Raw genomic sequence first — 15,075 nt, 5'->3', positions numbered from 1 at the left:
GCACCTGCTTCTCCTCCCTCTGCCCCTTCCCCTGCTCATGCTCTCAGTCTCTATATCTCTCATAAAATCTTTAAATATATAAATAAGTAAAATTAACTATGTCTAATGCCATTTTGGGTCACTAATTCATTACTTCAGTCACTCATTAAGTATCTGTGGAGCAACAGAGAGAAGTCCCCTGTACCAAATTTGAACCTGCATTCACCTGTCTCTCACACCGAGCTCTCAACTAGGACTCTAAGCTGCTGCCTTAATGTGCCAGGCTCTGTGTTTGGCCTAGGGCTGCAGCTGGAAACAAGGTCAACAAGATCCACATGGCCCCAGCCCCAGACAGTCACATTCCTGCAGGGAAGGTGGCTCTGCAACAGGAAACTAAGGTATGCTGCTGGTATGGAGGCAGGACAGAGCAGGGCACTTGGGGAGTAAAATTGAAAAAGGGACCCACCCTGGTCTTGGGTGAAGGAATGTCCCCTGGGAGATGTGATGTATGAGACTTGATAGAGGGAAGAAGTTGGGGAGGGGGTGGGTGGGTGCCTGAGATCAGGGTGGTGGTGCGTGCTGGCAGGAATGTGGGATGTGGATGGCTGGCAGAAGAGAAGACAGGAGAAATAGGCAGGGGCCAGATTTAGAAGGACTTGCCAGTAAGTCACATTAAGGATTTGGAATCAATCCTAAGAGCAAGGAAGTCATGAAAGAATTTTAGAAGTAGAGTGACTTAGGGGCATTTGGTGGCTCTGAGTTAAATGACTGGCTCTTGGTTTCTGCTCAGGTCATGATCTCAGGATCATGAAATCAAACCCCACACTGGGCTTCCTCTTTCAGCACAGTCTTCTGGAGGTTGTCTCTCTCCCTTTCCTTCTGTCCCTACCCTATCCCTGCACACTTACACACACTCTCTTTCTCTTAAATAAATCTTAAAGAGAAAAGTAGGGGTGCCTAGGTTGTTTCATTGGTTCAACGTCTGCCTTCAGCTCAGCTCATGAACTCAGGGTCCTGGGAATGAGCCCCATGCCGGGCTCCCTGCTCAACAGAGTCTGCTTCTCCCTCTCATTCTCCCTCTGTGCTCACTCTCTTTCTCAAATAAATTAAAAAAAAAAAAGTAGAGTGACTTTTTTTTTATATTGTTTTTTAAATTTCTATTTATTTATTTATGATAGTCACACAGAGAGACAGAGAGAGAGGGAGAGGGAGAGAGGCAGAGGCATAGGCAGAGGGAGAAGCAGGCTCCATGCACCGGGAGCCCGACGTGGGATTCGATCCCGGGTCTCCAGGATCGCGCCCTGGGCCAAAGGCAGGCGCTAAACCGCTGTGCCACCCAGGGATCCCAAAGTAGAGTGACTTAATCAACCATATCTACCTACCAAAAAAAGAATGAAAGAATGAATGAAAGAAAGAAAAGAAAAGAGAGGAAGGAAGGAAGGAAGGAAAAAAAAGAAAAGAGAAGAAAAAGAAAGAAAGAAAAGAAAAGAAAAGAAAAGAAAAGAAAAGAAAAGAAAAGAAAAGAAAAAAGAAAGAAAAAGAATCGTTCAGGATCGCCAGAGCTGCAGTGCGGGGCAGGCCCTGAAGAGGGCAGGGAGCTATTGCAGCTCTTGGGGGCCAGATGCATCAGGTGGAGAGGAGCGGCCAGACCCCCAGAGATGCCGCAGGTCCCAGAGGTAAAAGGAATGGGACTTTGTGACCAAAAGGAAGGAATGGCCGAAGAGGGGAGAGACGATGAGGAAAGTGGCACCTGAACCCCAAGGAAGAGTGGAAGTCAACTGCTGACCCCTGAGCCCTCTGATTAGAGAAAGAAGTGAAGAAATCCCTATTTCTATCGTCATAGTGTCAGAATGGCACCAGCGTTTGCCACCTTTCATAATTTCCCTGAACATTCCTGCTGCCTTGGCTCTGCTGCGCAAGAGCACATGACAGTTTTGGGTGGTGCCAGGGACTTGGCCTGTGATGGGCCAAGACTCTAAGTGCAACTCTGAACAACGGGACTTACCACAAAGAGCAGGTGTCCACGGTCACACCTGGCCTGTCGACTCCCTGCACCTCCAGCTCTGTGTCTTGAGATTCTAACGGGGATTGTTTCTTCCACTGAATTTAACTCACTGCGATGACCTGAATACGGCACCCCCTCCCGTGGTCCCCTCAGCAGAGTGCAGGACAAGAAGTATCCCACCTGTCAGGTGTGTAGGTGAGTCAGGAGCTACTTCCAGTACTCTCCGCCCCTGATGGCAGGGACCCCACCCAGCCTGTCCCATCTCCAGCTCCCTTCTCCAAAGTGTCAGAATTACTGTCAGGTAAGGCAAGGTGGGGGGGACAGTTGGCACCTCCTGCCCATTTGTAATTGAGGACACTCGCCTTCCCCTGAGGACCTCAGGGATTCTGGGAAATGAGAAAGAAGTCTCCTTCTCTCCCCAGAGCCTTGGGAGGACTCCCTGGCCCCCGGGTAGTTTTAAGCTTTCAGACTGATCTTGGCTTTGTCACCTCAGTGTCACTAGATGGCACCACAGCATCGTTTTATTTCCATTCTGTTGGGCCCTGAGTAAACACTGCTGTTCTTTAACTTACTTTAAAAAAAAACAATAACAACAAAAAACTCCACTAATTTTATTAAAGTATTTTCTAATTTCCTCATCATTGAAGAACATTTGGAAAACACAGGAAACCACAAAGGAAAAATATTCAAGATATTAATTTGAAATGAATAAAAGTGTTTGGACTTGTAAACAGAAAAGACTTAGAAGAAATCAGTGTGTCCATTCATTATGAACCACAGTTTATGGAACGAGGCCTAGAATCATCTGTGCATTTGAAGAGGGCTTCAAGGTAACCCTAGCTCCTGGCACAGGGTACCTGCCCTCCAGGGTAGTGGTGTGGTCCCTGCCCTGGTGTAAACTCGGGTTCTTACTGAGTGTCTAAGCGCAGCTACAGAAACGGCTGAAAACTGTAGTGTACTGGGAAGCGTGGGGTGTAGGGGCAGGGAGGGAGGGAGGAAGGAGGGAGAACCTGATGCATTGGAAGTGGAGTTAGTAGGGGATAGGAAGAGCCTGCCTGCCAGGGCCAGGCCACAATGGAAAGTGATGATCAGACTGTGCCTCAAAGGACAGGTTCTTGGGATGTGGGTGGAGGCCCATGGACAGGGTGAGTTGGGACCTGGTGACGCCACCGGGAGCCATGGCAGGTGCAAGACGGCCCCTGCCCAGCAGCCTCCCGCATGTCCTCTCTGGGGCACAGTGGAGCTGTGCTTCTCCCTTTCTCAATTCTGCCCGAGGTCAGTATTAATTGGAAATAGAAGACAAAGTAGCAAACAGATTTTACCCACTCAGATTTCCCCACAGCCTTCTGTGTCCCTGCAGAGGGGTGTGTTTATCCTTCCATTTCCCAAGGGAAGGGGGCTGGGGGAAATCCTTGTTTTCAAAACTTGATAAACTCCCACATTTTGAGACACTTGTTCAGCTCTCCTGGGCTTTCTGCTTCGTGTCATCCTTGTGTTCCTCCCTTGGTGCTCCTCAAGTGTATTTAGGGAAGGCCACTGGCTTCTAACTCTTTCTCCTCCATTGCTACTCGGGTTTCTCCACCAGCTAAGGGCTGTATGTAAACAGATCCCTGTAAGACTATGTGTTCTTTGTAGAATTATAGGAAAGATCCAGGTGGCTTGTCTTCTCCTGTGGAGGGGAGGGTGTTTCAGAAGAAGCAATGCTGGATCCCTGGGTGGCGCAGTGGTTTGGCGCTTGCCTTTGGCCCAGGGCGCGATCCTGGAGACCCGGGATCGAATCCCACATCAGGCTCCCGGTGCATGGAGCCTGCTTCTCCCTCTGCCTATGTCTCTGCCTCTCTCTCTCTCTGTGACTATCATAAATAAATAAAAATTTAAAAAAAAATTAAAAAAAAAAAAGAAGAAACAATGCTTTGGAATTAGAGAAAAGAACAAAGATCGCAGACCTTGAGCTCATTCCAAAGACTATATTCCAAATGAAGCAAAAGCCATTTGATCACACTCTGGTTAAAAGGGGCTAGGTCTGGCTGGGTACCCCAAAAGAAGAGGAATGTTAAAATATACCCAGGGAGTTGACTTTTCCATAAAGGAAGTCTTCAAATTCAGACTGCAGAGCACTGGATGCCTGGCTCCCGAATTTGTACATAAACGGTACTAAAGGTTGACTGCTGTATTTGCAGCAGTGATGACACCACCTAAAACGACAGCAGGGGTGATATGGAGGCTGACATCCCAGCTTCTGGTCCTGGCCTCCCAATCACCAGTTGAGGGACTAGCAGGTCCTTTGACTTTGTCGAGCCTGTTTTCTCATTTGCATAATAGGGACGTGAATACCCTCCATGAGATTGTTTGTGAGAATTGAATAAAGTAACCATCCGCTTGCTGAATTGCCTGATGAAGAAACCGTATGTCATTCCTGATGGGGAAGAAATCATACCGTTGTAATGTTGAAACTGGAAGACTCCTGAAATTGTGCTTTGTCCAGTCTCCACCTCCAACGGTCAAGGGAAGTTAAGACCAGAGAGGTTAAGTGCTTTACCCATAGTCACCCAGCAAGACCAAGACCAAGACCCAGGTCTAACTTGGGTCCAGTGCTCCACCCCTTAAATCAAGTGCCAGTCACGACTGCAGTGGCGTAGAGCCTTTCAACCACAGTAATCTACCAGCAGAGCGGTTTTTTTCTCCTACCCAACTGGGTCAGCAAATTTAATTCTTCATTGAAAGTGCTCCCTTTCTGCTTCACTTCAGCTGAGGGATGGACAGCTTTCCAACAGGGCTAGCGATGGGCTTTCTGGTAAAGAAAGCCAAGTACCCATTACAGGAGCAGGGAGCCACACCTCTAAAGCATGGACACAGGATCTAGAAACTTTGAAGCTCCACACATGTAGAATATCTCCAGTCATGTTAGGTTATGGCTCTCCCAGAAGGGGAAAAATGAGCTGTACGGTTAAAAGAAAAAAATGAAGAAGGAAAGTAAATGACCGGGTTTTCATAGTAATAAAAATGTTAAAACACTCTTCTGGAAGTAAGTCTAGTCATAGAGAGGTTACTCTGAGAGGTACTGGGGGGGCTCCATTGATTAGGTGTCAGACTCTTGGTTTCCACTCAGGTCATGATCTTCAGGGTCATGAGACCGAGCTCCCACATCAGGGTCTGTGCTCAGCGGGGAGTCTGCTCGAGATTCTCTCTCCCTCTTCCTTTGCCCCTCCCCACCTAAAATAAATAAGTAAAATCTTAAGAAGAAGGAGGAGGAGGAGGAGGGAAGAAGGAAGAAGGAAGAAGAAGAAAAGTACTTTGAAACTAAGGCTCCTGGGGATCCCTGGGTGGCTCAGAGGTTTAGCGCCTGCCTTTGGCCCAGGGCATGGTCCTGGAGTCCCAGGATCGAGTCTCGCGTCAGGCTCCCAGCATGGAGCCTGCTTCCCCCTCCTATGTCTCTGCCTCTCTCTCTGTCTCTATGTCTATCATAAATAAATAAATAAATCTTAAAAAAAGAAAAGAAACTAAAGCTTCTTAGTTTAGAAGGCCTGTTGCTTCTCCAGGACACATGTGGTCACAAGTAAGAGATGTACAGTGTGGCCCTGCATGTTCAAACTCCGAGCTTACTGGAGCTCTGGGTGTTGTCTAGCATGCACCTGTTGTGGAGAATTGCTCTGCCTTTCCTCTGAAAGTGGAAAAGATAAATGCAGTGACTGTGTAAGAACGCGGGCCGTCCTGTTAGCCGTTCTAAGTTCTGGAGCTTGCAGCCATAATACAGACATCAGTTCTAAGCTATTGAAAGGGAATTCTGTTCTTGATTTACCCCTGGCTGATTTTTTTTTTTAGTCTTTTATCAAAATATTTTTCTTTATTTATTTTTCTTTCTTCCTTCTTTCTTTTAGAGAGAGAGAGAGAGAAGGCAAACACAAGCAGGGGGTGGAGGGGTGAAGAGAGAGAAAGAGAGAGGGAGAGTCTTCAGCAGGCTACAAGCCCGGTACGGAGCCCCATTAGGAGTTTGGTCCTATGACCCTGAGATCATGACCTGAGCCAAAATCAAGAGTCAGTTGCTTAACTGACTGAGCCACCCAGGTGCCCTTTTTATCAATTTTTATTGTCAGAGGTCTCTCTATTTCATTTTTCAAAGGGGGAGGAGGGAAATGTGTATGTAGATAAGTTTGGGGGAAAGAGTCTTTTTCTCCCTAGCATATTTTAAGCAACTCTGTTTCTCAAAGTAGGTGTATGTTTGCAAATTTGAATTTCAGAAAAGAATGTACAGAGCCAAGTTTCTCTATACCTGAGGACAGCAATTGGTTGGGTTTGCCTAGAGTAGCAGGTGCTGCAGCTCCACTCTCTCAGTTTCACACCCTTCTACTGCCCAAGACCTTGAACCAGGAAGTTGAGAAAAGCAATGTTGAAACATTTGCTTAATAATTGTTTCATTTTTATGTGTCCACATTTTCCTCTTTGCATGTGGAGGTACAGTAACTGCGAGACCATTCACTTTACTCCAGACCATTAAAAAAGTTTATATGCCTTATTTGAAAACTAAGGCCATTTGGTCCACCTTTTCTTTCATTTGTGTTAGTACCTTGAGCACCTTTATAAGGAGAAAAATAACCCAAAGAATTTGAACAGTGATCCTCCACGAAGTCACCTCCTATTTTTGTTCATTTACTTACATATAATTTTCCACTTTTGCAATTTCTGCGTGTGCTGTTTTGCCACCTTTTGTAGACTGGCACTTTGGTGGGTCACCCACATCTGCATGCTCATCACTTTAAATAGCTGTGTGGGATTTTGTTCTTCTGATACTCAGTCTCTTGCTTAGCCATTCCCCTGTTTCCATGTTATCATTCTTAAAATGATGCTTCTGGCTGCATCTTTGTGGACATCTGGGGTTCCCCCCACCCACTTTGGATTCTGTGCTCCTAGAAAGTCACTTTGTCCCTAGGGAGCTGTCCCGGGGTGGGGAGGATGCGGCAGTGTGGAGCCTGGGCATTTCTGCCGGTCAGCAGAGAAGGGGAGGCCAGTGTGACTTTCCCAGCCTCAGTGTGAATGGTCCTATGGAAAACTCTAGCGTGCAGTTCACTGCTGATTCAGTCACGGGCCTTCAGGGCTGGGCGGGCTGTGCCAGTCTGCTGTCCCCTGCTGAGCCCCGAGCATGTTGAGTTTTTATTATTACAGAGAAGAAGGAAACTCGCTGCCCATAGTTGCTGGGCGAAGCCTAGTTCTGATGCACAGGGGGGTGCTTGCGGATGGAGACACGAGGTACCACCTTCACTCTTTCCTTTCCTCTCTGCCTCACTCTGTGACTTGGTATGTCCGGACTGTCGGGGATACCCACTGCTAAAATGTTGAAACCATGAATGAATCATCCCAAAAATATTTAGACAAAGCAGCTACGAAAACCAGAGCTCTAGTTCCGAATGAAACAGCCCTGGGGAAATGTGTGCCTGGTGGTGTGTTTACTTTCCTGCTGATGAATGTCTGCAAACAGATAGAGCTTCTGGGGATCCTATTCATGGAGACGTTTTAGAAAATAAACAGTAGCAGGTTTGCATGTTTCTATTCCCTTCCGAATATAGAAAGGTATAATTCACATTTCCAGCAGCCTAGGGGATCCTGTAAGAGGATAAAACCTGTATTTATCCACTCCGGTGATGGGGAAAATTATACTCACACCCAGAATGGATTGTAAAAATTCATTGTGCACTCTCTGAGGTTTTTTACTTCTTCATAAAGTAGGCAGAGTATTTTTATCCTGTGATGTTTCCTGGTATGAGTTGCTGTAGGCTCTCCAAGGATGTCTTTTTGTACAAATAACCATCAGAGCTTGGTTGTAATTTTTTTGCCTCTTGACTTTGTTGAAATGACTGAGTTGGCCTCACTCCGTGGAATCTGAGGTTTCAAAAAAAAAAAAAATGGGTCTCTAACCTAAGAAGTTAGGATCATCTAGTTTCTTCCTAATAATCAATGCTGTCATTATCTGTGTTCCTAGCAGAGATTTGAGCTTATCTGAATATGTCTGGGAAGAGAAGATAATGGCACTCGCTCCTACTGGTGAGGAAATGCAACACCTAGAAACAAGAAAGATGGTTAGGAAGCATTGTAGTAAATTAACCACCCGTTGCATTTTAGCTCACACTTGCGAACACTTGCTAAATTGTTCTGCTAGGCTATCGTGGTTATTGCACTCTTGCTTGTCTGGCCCAAAGAACAGCGATTTTATGGCCAGATTTTTTTTTTTTTAAATCTGTAGCCAGTTATGAAACACAGGAGCTTTTAAGAGGATTTAGAACTTTTAATTCACTGTTCTGGCTTACCATGATCCTTATCCTTAATAGCACGTTTCAAAACACATGTTTCTTCTTCTTCTTCTTCTTTGGCATAGTAATCTTGGCCAAAGTCTTCATAAGGTGAAAAAGGTCAAGATAAAAGCTGGATTTATCAGCAGAGAATTAGCAAAGGCAGAGGAGAAGGGGTGGGGGTGGGGAGGGCAGGCAAGCAGGTAGAAATGGGAAATAATAGAATCTGACTTAAAAAATACCATGGCCAGCTTGTATTTGCAATGTCTTTCTGTACCCCTCATCTGTACTTTGCAGAATAAATGGGATAGTGTTTATTAACAGGCTTTGTAAAGCATAAAACATTACATAAATATTATTGATACTTGTTGCTGGTGACGTAGGGAAATGGGAAGTGGTTCTTCCACCGTTTGCCCTCTTGGTCAGATTCAGGAAAAAGGCTGGTCTCCATTGACCTAGTCCAGGAAGCTCATGCCCTCCTTTTTGGGGTCTGTGCCATAGCAGCGCATACATGTTCCAGGATCTTCTGCAGAAAAGTCATATGAACTTAGGACTACAAGAATGACTACTTTTAGAAGATCTTATCTTGGGGGGTGGGGGAGGATCATCAGCTGAAGAAATTTCTCATCTGGATCTTTGAAAGCTTCTTAGTACCCTTCTCCTTCCCCACCGCTGGGCAAACCTGCTGTGCTGTGGACTGTTGCCATCTTCCTGCAGTGGCTAATTAATTAGCACAATCTCTTTGGAGCCCTTGAGGCCCTCATTCCTGTCCGAGGGCAGTTGTTTATCTGATGATCTGCTTGGCCCTGGCAATTGATTTCCAAACAGACAGTAACTCTTTATAAGCTGCTGGTACTAGGATTGCAAAGCTTCCCTCCCCGACTCTGAGTTACTGCGCCACCAGGGCAGTGCAGGGGACTCTCCAAACACTGTGCAAACAAAGGAGAAGTGGGGGTGGCATTGCATGCAGGGTGGCATTTCCTGGAAGCATTTCGGTTGTGCTGTCAAAGTAACCTCAGCTTCAAGCTCTGTGTGACTGCCCCCCAGGAGACATTGCAGGTTTCACAGACAGTTGTAAATCACACCCATGACCCCGCGTCCAGTCTCGCTGCTGCCCAGGGGCACCTTCCACCTTCCACCATGTATCTGGTTCCACCTCCTGGCCATGAACCAAAGGTACCAAAGGCAGCACCCACATTGAAAGTGGCCTTTGACAGGAGGGGGCGAGCTAGCTCTCTGTCCTGTGCAGGGGTCGGCAGGGGAAGGTTAGAGTCTAGAGGGTCCACACAAGGGTTCATGGGAGGCTTAGTTGGTAAGTGTCTGCCTTCAGCTCAGGTCGTGATCTCAGGGTCCCAGGATCAAGTCCCACGTCAGGCTCCCAGCTCAGCAGGGAGTCTGTTCCCCCCTCTCCCTCTGCCCCCGTAGCCCCTGGCTCATGCTCTCTCTCTCTCTTTCAAATAAATAAATAAAACCTTAAAAAAAAAAAAAAAGAGGACCTAAGAGGTGGGAAGACAGGCTAGTGCTGAGGCCCTCTGACATCAGAGGATGTGAACATCTCCAGGAAAACACCCAGGCCTGGCTCTGATTCTCTTAAGTCTACGGTGAGGCCCAGGAATCTGGATTTTAACAGAGGTGAGAACTACTAGAATAGGGGACTTGGTGTTGGACCTGTGAGTGAGTCTGGGCTCTCACTCCTGTCTGGCTTTGTGTTCTTGGACAAGCTAATGTCCTCTTTTCCTATGAGATGGGGCCAGTGCCTTACAGAGTTATAAAGACCATTTGAGGTCATGTGTACATGGTAGTGAGGATTCTGAAATGGTACTTATTAAGACCATATTTATGACTGCCGTTGTTACTGAGGTGGAGAGGAAGCAGCAGCCCAAAAGGCTAGGAAATCCAATCACATGTGAAATCACAGTGAAAAACAGAATCACGGGGTCTCTCAGGAGCCCTTTCAACGAGTGGCACAAAAAAGTAGGAATCCAGTAATCTCCAAAATAGGCCAGATAATTAAATCCATTTGCAGCAGGTGATGTTTAACTACTATATAATTTTTATTTTAATCCTTTGAATAGTTAACTTATTCACATGTACTAAAAAAGGAGATACAGTCGAGTTCTTCCTCCATCCTGCCACCCTGGCCCTGGCCCCCTATTATGCAGGGGACCACTCTTTATGATAGACAACAAATACCATTAGTAATAATAATAACATTTATGTACTATCTGCTCCAGGCCACACACTGTTCTAAATGCTTTGTGACTATCAACTTGTTCGTAAGCTGTGAAGCAGAAGGTGTAATTTTGTCCTTTTTACAGAGGAGGAAGCTAAGCATAGGGAGGTTAAGTAGCTTACCCATGATCAGTCAGCTGTATGGTGCCATCAGGTTTCAAAAACCAGCAGTCCGGCCCTGGAATTAATGGGTTTATCCATTATGTCACCTTTCAAGAGTCTTTATGCAAATACAAGCAACCATAAAGATACAATATTCCCCCTTCATTTTCCCCCAAAGGATAATACACAGTTCTCATTGTCCTGCTCCTCTGTTTTCTTTCATACTGAACCTACGTCTTGGAAATCCTCCCACATCAGGACATAGAGAACTTCCTCATGCTTTCTTGCAGTACTATGTTAATTTGACTAAAGACCCTCCCCTTCATGGTTCAACCTGGAAGTAGAGGCTGAAGTGGATCTTTGCAGCTGTCCTGCAGGTCATGATGGAGTGGCTAACTGGACAAATTTTAGGTCTGCCAGCCAGCTCTTTTAACTGAGGCATGCTATTAAGGTTCACCATTGGAAGTAAGAGCAGCAGGGGGAAGAGGGGAAAAAACTCGCCAGTCCACAAGTGTTTCCAAATAGCATTAGGTGTCACACACAAGAGGAATATTCATGCAAAACCCCTCTCCTGTGTGCATGCAGAAGCAGCAAGCAGGAGCTACCCTTGAACAGTTGTCTTTCAGAAATCATGTCTCTTCCTAAACGTGACACTGTACTTCATATCTCTGCAGCAGCCTTGCAGCCAGAATTGGCAAAATGGAAGTAAAGGCACTGCTCTCGTTGGGGTCTTGAAGGAAAAGTAGAATAGAGACGGTGCTCATCCCTGGGGGAGAGGGTGCCCGGAAGCCTCACAGCTAGTAGGTGGCCAACTCTGATCTCTCAGACTCTGATTCTAAATAACACAATGTATCTATCAGGCAGTGGGCTTCAACCCACTTTTTTTTTTTTTCTGGTGCTTTCTGCATCTTAATCATTTCTTCCTTGTGTTTGTCCCTCCAGTTACGTGCTTTAACCTGATCACAGGGATTGCTTCCCCAAAGTTAAGCTACAGATGGAGTTGTCCCAAGGCCAACTGTAGGAAGAAGACAAAGCTGATGCGATTGAAGTGACTGCTCCCTAAGACATATCTGTGGTCTGGGAAGACCCAGGTTTAGCAAAAAGAAGGAAAAATAAATATTAACTGACTCAAATCCGGAAAGAGGAAGCAGACGCTTATTTCATTTTGAAAAATGAGGGTTCAAATTGGGGGCAGGCTAGGTAAGGGAATTCCCTCCCTTTCGAAATACTTACCAGGAACAAGAATCACACATTTCATATTCAATTTTAAGGTACTTTTTATAAACATGGGAAGTATTTTCTTTAAAGTGTGTGTATCTTATTCCCCTTTTGGAATCCTTTAAAAAAAAAAGTGTTTTCCAAATCTATTCTGGTAGAAGTAGAGTCTTTTTTTTTCCATGTAACTTATAACCAACCCTGTTTTTCTTATAAAAGATGCTCACTGGTTTTGTTTTGCTCATCATTGTGGATGGGCTAGTGACAGCTTTAAAAAAATCACAGTGTGTTTAGTACTTGGATGTTGTTGTACAGTTTCAGAATAATTCACACTGCAGAAGATAGAAGTAGAGTTTTATCTCTTAAAGACTTCCAGCCTGTTAGACTTAATACTAGTCTTATTAGGGTCTTTGAGTGGTCTTACATTAGCTAAAGACCTGTCAGGAGGAAATGAGAAAATGCAGGGAGAATTTTAAGGGCCTGGCAAATGTTAGTTGTTATTATAACCTATAAAATGGGTATAATTAAGTCACATTCACGTCCTTCAGAGGCTTCAAGATTTTGTGTGCATATGAAAGACAACGTGCAGGGATCCCTGGGTGGCTCAGCGGTTTAGCGCCTGCCGTCAGCCCAGGGTGTGATCCTGGAGTCCCAGGATCGAGTCCCACATCAGGCTCCCTGCATGGAGCCTGCTTCTCCCTCTGCCTGTGTCTCTGCCTCTCTCTCTCTCTCTCTCTCTCTCTCTCTCTCTCTGTCTCATGAATAAATAAATAAATAAATAAATAAAATCTTAAAAAAAAAAAAAAAGACTACGTGCAGATAATTTTCCACATGCACAGAGGACACTGTCAGTATGGGTTATTGACAGGGAATTCAGAAGTAAATCCTAGTCACCCCCCAACCCCCACATGGCATGTCCTTGAATGCTACAGAAGCTCACTTTACCAATATTTGTCCCCTCTGAGCTTTTATGGAGACCCAGGAGAGGGAAAAAACTCTACAAGAGTATTACTGCCCATGAATTGGCCATATTCTTCTGTGACGGTCACAGAAGGCTCTGTTTTCTAGGACCTCCAAGGAGGTCAGTGCTCTGTGAAGGGTCTCGTGGGCAGATATCTGAGTCCCAGTCCAGTGCTTGTTTGTGCTGCCTTCCTGGGGAAAGAAAATGTAGGGAGGAAGAGTCCAGAGAAAGTGGAACAAATTGAGGCTATATCTCTTTTAAAAAATCAGGTGATATTACAGAAGAACGTTGGCCTTGTAAAAGTGGAGGATAGAGTGGGGTTACAGTTGAAAAAAAGCAATAAGCAATCTGGAGATTGGACACACAGAGTCACTTTGTAATCTAGACCCAGGTAGGGGGGGTAACAGCAAAGGCCATGTCCTTCCAGAGATTTTGAGAAACTACTACAGGTGAGGTTCAGTGAAACTCAGAATGAAATGCCCACATTTGTCAGGTAACAAGCTGAGTTTTTATTTTCACCTTCTCCTCCCAATGTTTGACCAAAATTTTGGCATCATGCTGGACTAGTCTTCTGACGAATGCTCTAGGGTGTGGGGCTCTGGAGCACCGACGTGAGATGCTGATATCACCTGGGGCCAGTGTGGTGGTCTTTGCTCATCACTACCTGGCTGACCTTGAACAACCCCTGCCCCCCTGTGGACCTGTTTCCATAACTGTAAAATGAGGCAATGCACTTGATGCATTCATTCATAGAACACCTCTTTTTAACTCTAATTCCCCTGACTGGAACCTCTTGTACGGTATTTAACAGAAATGGCAAGAGTAGACATATTTGACCTTAGAGGGGAAAGCATTCAGTGCCTCCTCACTAAGTATGATATTATCTGTGAGTTTTTCATAGTTACCCTTTTCAGGTTGAGTTAGTCCCATTGTAATCCTAGTTTACTTAGCATTTTTATCATAATAGAGTATTGGATTTTGTCAGTTGTTTTTTTCTGCATCGGTGGAGCTGTTTAGGTGGTTTTTGTCCTTTATCTTTGTCTAGTAATATAATGGATTACATTAATTGATTTTTGGATGTTAAACTAACCTTGAATTACTGGGATTGGTCACACTTGTTGATGGTGAATAATCCTACTCGGAGATTGCCAGATTTGGCTTGCTAATGTTTTCTTAATGTTTATATCCAGGAACAGCTGGATGGCTCAGTCGGTTGGGCATCCAACTCTTGATTTTGGCTCAGGTCCTGATCTCAGGGTGGTGAGATCAAGCCATGTGTCCAGCTCCACGCTGATCATGGAACCTGCTTAAGATTCTCTCCTTCTCCCTCTGCCCCTCCCCACTCACATGCTCACTCTCTCTCTCTCTCAAATTTTTTTTAAATTTTACATCTATTATTCATAAGGAATATTGGTCTGTAGTTTATAAAAAATATTTATTGAGCAACTTATGTGCCAAGCATTGTTCTAGGGATTGGGGAGTCAGCAATTTTTCAGAACAGAGAGAAAAATCTTTTCTCTCATGGAGTTTACATTCCCCTGGATGACTAGCACAGCTGCTTTCAGCTCACATTCTGACATTTTTTTCTGTGTCTGCTCAATGATGTTGCGTGTTCCAGCCTCCATGCCAGGCTTCTGGTAAGCTGGATGGCCAGCATCTGGAGATTGGAAGGGGATGGCTTTCTTTTTTAAATTGCTCCTCCATTCTTCCCCCTTTTAAAGTAACCACTTCTAATATGAGGTGTCAGTGTTCTGAATATGAGTTCTTTCATCCAATACGATAGTCATGAGATTCATTGATGGGGCTTCGTGTTGTCATGGTTTGGTCATTCTTACTGTTATATGCTATTTCATCATGTGCATATTCAGCAGTTTATCCACGACACTGTAAATGAGATTTGAATTATTTGCTGCTTGGGGCCCTTGCTGAACAGCACTGCTGGGCATATGTGTAGATCAGTTTCCCTTTTTCTGTTTGCTCGACTGTAGGATGCAGGGATGCACCTGATCTATGCATGCGCCCAGCAGTGCATCCCTGCACTCTAAACTGCTGTGCCACGGGCTGTGTTTAAATTCAGTTTGGGTAGATTCTGTGAGTTTTCAACAATGAGGGTAAAAAGTAGGTTCCCACCAGCAAGGAATGACAGCTCCAGGTGCTATAAACAGCTCCAAGTGTTACAAACACATTGTAGCCATCCCAGCCAGTATGCCCCAGGATCACACTCTCTCTGGCATCTAGTAAAACAAAGCAGGAGATCCTGTTCATTTCAAATATGACCAATTAAATGGAGCCATCTGCCC

General features: G+C 45.2%; 1 protein-coding gene across 1 annotated transcript in view; it reads left to right on the top strand.

Annotated features, from left to right (window-relative positions):
• CASP7 (caspase 7) overlaps positions 1 to 15,075 on the top strand; it is a 32,136-nt gene that overhangs the window by 9,581 nt on the left and 7,480 nt on the right. The gene's annotated exons all lie outside the window — the stretch shown is intronic.

Source organism: Vulpes lagopus, chromosome 2 (genome assembly GCF_018345385.1).
Source record: "Vulpes lagopus strain Blue_001 chromosome 2, ASM1834538v1, whole genome shotgun sequence".
NCBI classification, from domain to species: domain Eukaryota; kingdom Metazoa; phylum Chordata; class Mammalia; order Carnivora; family Canidae; genus Vulpes; species Vulpes lagopus.
This window is presented reverse-complemented; position numbering and strand designations above follow the sequence as displayed.